This window comes from Glossina fuscipes, unplaced genomic scaffold (assembly GCF_014805625.2).
Source record: "Glossina fuscipes isolate IAEA_lab_2018 unplaced genomic scaffold, Yale_Gfus_2 61421, whole genome shotgun sequence".
Lineage (NCBI taxonomy): Eukaryota > Metazoa > Arthropoda > Insecta > Diptera > Glossinidae > Glossina > Glossina fuscipes.
In genome coordinates, this window is record NW_024003636.1 from 1 (window position 1) to 5,689 (window position 5,689).

Below are 5,689 nucleotides of genomic sequence, written 5' to 3' on the forward strand. Positions count from 1 at the left end.
AAATTTACAATACCATCATCAACACTACTCTTGCATTAACCCTCAATTAACTCCACCTCTATATCCAACAAATGTTGAGAAAACCAAGATCCAAACATTTTCGAGAATTCGCCTTGGTCATACAATTGCAACTCACCAATGGATCCTGAAGAAGTCTTCTCCCCCAATCTGCTGTTGTGGACAAACTCTTACTATAAAGCACATTCTCTGCGACTGCCTCAACTTTTCCTTGGCTAGAAGTATTGCATTTGGAACGATTAACCCTTTGAACATTCTACAATCAGCTTCAGAACAGAATATCAATTCAATATTTTACTTTATTAATACTACTAAGCTTATTATCTAATATCCATTTATTTAAATTAGAGCCGATAGCCTGTGTTGCTAGTGCTCAATGTCTCTTTTTTTAGTCTAAGAATTCAATTCATTAGTCTAAAATTAAAATAATAATAATAATAATAATAATTTACCCCTTATATGTACTGTGAGGGCTTAAAGACGTCCTTCGTTTTGACCTCACATATATTCCGTCAATGAAACTGCGCTGCTGAAAGGGTTTGAAATGGCAGTTTGAATGAATTCGTAAGGTAATCATTCTTCCCATTTTTCAATCTTTCCGATCGCTGGCAAGCATTTAGAAACAGCTTGAGGTGGGTTTTAGTTCAGTAAGTTATGCAATTCATTGTTTCGAACTTTTTTGGCTCTCCAGGCCGTTGTTTGTCATTGCCATCAAAATCACCACTTTCAATCCATTGAAACTAATACCGGCAATCAGGACATGAGGAAGCAGCAGCATCATAAGCTTCTAAAAGTCTTTGGTGGGCTTCTGCAGTAAATTTCTTCAAATGAAACAACGAAATTTATGAATGCCCAAAATGTAATTTTGAGGGTTGCATGATTAGCGTCTGTACACACTGAATAACTCAATAACAGTAAAACGAAAATTTATTTTATCTAGAGAAAGGTCAAAAACTTCGAATTTGTTGTGTACAATGACACTTCGCATTATTTTATCAATATCACCAATAGATGTCGCTGATCGAAATATATAACCTAATGTATTACATTTCCGTTTGAACAAGCAAACAAACGGTTTCGATACGGCACGAATTATCCACGTTCGACGAGGACTTTCGACTTCTCACTGCCCCTCATAACTTATTCACATGTACAAAGAATAATTCTAATCTTTTTTTTCTTTTCAGAGGTGTCATTCAAAAGGTGTAGAGAAATCTTAAATCTCTTTAGCGCGGCATTGTGCAAACTTATGTTATGCGTTCTCGATCGGTGGGAAAGCTTCAAAGAATTTTTTTGTCATAACATATGGAAAAGATAATGTTATAAAATAATTAAATATGAGGATTTTTACTTGCGACTGAAACCAATTATAATTTGAAGCAATAGGTGCCGTGTTTGCTGACAGTGCACATATATTTCCAAACGCATGTAAATTAAACTTAGGAATCTATCTTATGAATATAAGTTTTTGTGTTTTTCTAGTTGCCCATGCCCAAAATCATTCGGATCAGAAGAGTCCATTTGTTAAGAATATGCCGTGTTAAAGTTGTTGTTGTGGACGGTAAAAGTTGAATTTCTAAGCAATAAATAGAGAAAAGTATTGATTTTGGAAAAGCTTTTTGATATTTATCAATATATTCTATTTTTATTACATTTGATGGTGCCGAACAAAAAAGCGATGAGGTTATTACGGACGGCCTTGTGTGATTAAGCCATGTCGCAAGAATATGTTCTCAAGTGGTACAAAGACTTTAAAAAAGGCCGCGAACGAGTACAGGACGAACACCAACCAGAACGACCATCAACATCGACCGCTAACGAAATCAAAGATTTGATGCGTGAATGTCGTGAATTGACAATTGATGACCTTTCATTTGGATCAACCCGAACCATTTTTAAAGATCTTTTCTGCCTTAAAAGCTGTGAAATCTCGATTGTTTAAATTTTTGCAGTTCACCAAAAACTCAAACCACGTCATTCCACAACTACCGTATTTCCTTGATATCTGGCTGCTCAAGAGACTTAAAAAATCGATTCATGGAAACCCGAACAAAAGACCGAATATAAGTCAGACATTCAAAGCTATTCCGAAGAAAAATTATGACTTTTTCGGTATCAGATCGGAAAAAACATTGGTATAAGTACGTTGTGTGCGTATGTACGACAACGAGCACTTTGAAGCCGATAAAAGTGAGATTTACCTCAGTCGGTTTTCTAAAGGTCACAAAGGATTGATAAATTTAATTAAACGTGTATGTTGGGCGAATTGTGTTCGTGTGCTAATATTTTTGCAAGTACATTGATTATCAGTATTTCATATTATTACGAAATTCGTTGTTCTCGTATACGGTTCGTATCACCGGATCGAGGATATTCTTTTTAAGAGAAACACACTTGCACATTTTCACTACGAGAATATATAATGATTAACCATAACTTCCTAATTACGTTCAGTACCTATTTGAATCAAAAATGTATACTTTAAGAGCCCTCATACACAGATCAGATAAAGATGATTACTTCATTTAAATAATGCAGACTTCAAATAAAAGGAAATTATGTCACTTTTTTTCTTTTTTAATAAAAAGAAGGAATTACAAACATATGTTAGACTGTAAGCCGCGTGTAAATGGAATATTCCTATAGATAAAGGTGATTATTATTTACGCGCACATTTAAATAAACTTAATATAAATTTAACACATATCGATTGCGTAAATATTTACAACGAATTTTTTGTTATCAATAACAAATAATAAGAGTGAGTTTCATTAACAGCAGTATTTCTGTTCAAAGACCTTTCACAACATGTTGTTTATTTTGTTATTCTCATTTCTGTCATAACTTTTCTCGTTGTTTTCTTCTTTTTTTTTTGGGACACGTAACCACAATTGCCCATAGGCTGTAGGCATGGGTTAAGTGAGCCCGAAATACATACATACATGCTTTATATTTCTTGCAGAAGCAACAAGACAACAACTGATTTATTTCGACAAAATATGCACATCATTTTTTCGTTTTTGTCAAAAAGAAAATTCTCTGAATAAAGGCTGAAACAAACAAAAATTCATAAATGCATAAATGTGGGTGAATGCCACGTTGATGCGACGTAGAATCTTCTCCTTCAATGCATGAATGGTTATGCGCTCGTTAACGTAGACCTTTGACGTCATATAATCCCATAAAAATAAATGAAATAGTACTAAATCACATGATCTACGGTCCGATTTCGATGGCCGAAACAAGAGAGCACCCAAGCAAGGAATGTCTTGTGCAGTAATTGAATTGTTTCGCAGAGGCGCCGTCTGGTTGAAACCAGATGTCATTCATATCATTATCATCCAATTTTGGCAGAATGAAGCGAATCGTCGACCAATAGCAGTCATTGCTTGACCAGTCTCATATGCGAAGAAGTGTGGTCCAATGGTGACTGCAGTCTAAAATGCGCACGTTGTTAATGCATTTATTTTTCGGCAATCACATGTGGGATCTCTGAACCCCAAATGCCGGAATTTTGAGGATTAACGACAATATTTTGTACTAAATTTGCGAACAATGGCCTCCAACCTTTTACTATATTTGGAATATTTTCAACAATGAAAACGCATTGCTCTATCGTGTAATGCTCCATTTTTACTAATCCTAAACTGTCAGTTGTCAAACTGTTCTGTTTTTTATGATCGCTTTACCATACAAATGGCGGCAAATTCCAATCTTGCTTTTGGGATATCCTATAGTATACACTATCAACCAATACACTTTGCAGACCCGGAAAATAAGCAATTGTTGCTAATTTAAATCGGGAAAGAAAAAAGTTCGAGAAATGGGTATACAACCACATAAGGCAGTTTATTTGTAAGAGAAACAAAAGGGAAAAAATGTGAAAACCATTCTCTAAAAGAAAAGAAAAATTTCCACATATCCCTCTTATGTTTCTTTTAATGGCTCTGATTCCTTGGATGATTTTGATGTCTCAAATCTGTTTTCTGAGTATTTCCGACGAAATTTTTCGATTGCTAATTTGGATTTATCAGCAAACTACCTATATCCTATAACTAACTCGGTTTCAATTCCTTACTTGGTTCTTTCGGAAGATGACGTTTTTGATGGGTTGAGTTATCTAAAATATAGTTGTGCGCCTGGGCCTGATGCAGTTCCATCATGTGTACTTAAATCATGCGCTGTCGAGTTATGTGGAGTGAATCTCAAAGATTTTTAACCTGTCTTTGAATTTAGGTGTTTTCCCTTCGTGTTGGAAGAGTAGTTTCCTTATTCCTATCCACAAAAGTGGTAGTAGACAATTTGTAGACAACTAAAGAGGCAAAGCCAAGTTGAATGTCTTGCTTAAGTTGTTCGACCGAATTGTGACTCAGCATTTGACCTTTGCCATTAATTCGTATATTTCTCCGTACCAGCACGGCTTTCGGAAAGGGCGATCTACAGTCACCAACTTGTTAGAGTTTACCTGTCATGTTTTCAAGGCTTTTTCTAGTGGCTGCTGCACAGATGTTATATACACTGATTTAAGCAAAGCGTTTGATATGGTTAACCATAACTTACTTATCTTTAAACTCCAAGCCTCTGGCTTCCCTTTCATTTTAGTAAAATGGATATCTGCACAATAGATCATTGATGGATTTATTTAACTTCATCACCTTGGATGAATTCCCCGTGATGTCTGGCCTCAAGGTAGCCACTTAGGTCCCATTTTATTTAGCTTATACATTAATGATCTCCCATCGGTGATTAATTCCAGTCAGATCTTAATGTATGCTGATGATGTGAAACTGTTTTCTTCCTTCTCTCTAGAATCACAATCACATCACCTTTAAAGTGACTTGAATAATTTGGTTGCATGGTGCTTTTTGAATCTTCTGAAAGTAAATCTAAATAAATGTAAGAAGCTTTCTTTCTCAAGAAGAAAGTCATTCATTACTCGGTATTTCATTGATTCGAATAAGTTGGAGGACGTCGACACGTTCATAGATTTAGGCGTTCTATTTGACCATAGGTTACGTTTTAACATGCACATTGAACTCTTTGAGAAGTTTGGGTTGGGATCCGATTGCCTCTCTTCCCCCCTATGAAAATAGGTTGCTTCTATTATCCTTATCGTCTCTCGAAAAACGTAGATGTGTTCTTGGGGTTCCCTTCGTAATCAAATTAATAAATGGTACAATTGGCTCGCCCGCATTACTTGGTGAAATAGGCTTTAACGTCCCCAAACGCTTCTCTAGGCATTTTATCTTGGTTAAGCTTAGTCAGTGTAAATATAATTATGAGTTGTTTAAACAGCTCCGTGTCGTTTGCAAGAACCTAAATGACGTCGAGCACTTATTTTCATTATCGGACTCTTTAAAGTCCATTAAAGCAACATTGCTTAATACGCGCGACTTACCTACGTCGTACTTAAACTAGCTCTTAACCTTAAGGAGTCGTTACGATTCGAAAATGAATTGTTGTTAACTATTATCGGTTGCCAGGCTTATGCATGTTTGCGATGGTTTTGGGGTTCATTTGCAATTTGGTTCTGTACCGGTTGTAAGTGTGGCTCTATGCTGGTTGTGTACATGCTTTTTTTTTCTTCTTGTTTGTTTTAATGTACTTATACTAAGTTTTATTATTAATTAATATAAGTTTTGCTTTAAGTGCCAATTGAACTCGACTGTTA

The 5,689-nt window shown here is 35.5% G+C and overlaps 1 long non-coding RNA gene across 1 annotated transcript; it reads left to right on the plus strand.

Annotated features, from left to right (window-relative positions):
• The first annotated feature begins 1,103 nt into the window (after window positions 1-1,103).
• Window positions 1,104-2,413, plus strand: LOC119643620. Its single transcript, XR_005248351.1, has 3 exons — window positions 1,104-1,446; window positions 1,501-1,615; window positions 1,695-2,413. It is a non-coding gene; the product is annotated as an uncharacterized LOC119643620 (long non-coding RNA).
• The last annotated feature ends 3,276 nt before the right edge of the window (window positions 2,414-5,689 follow it).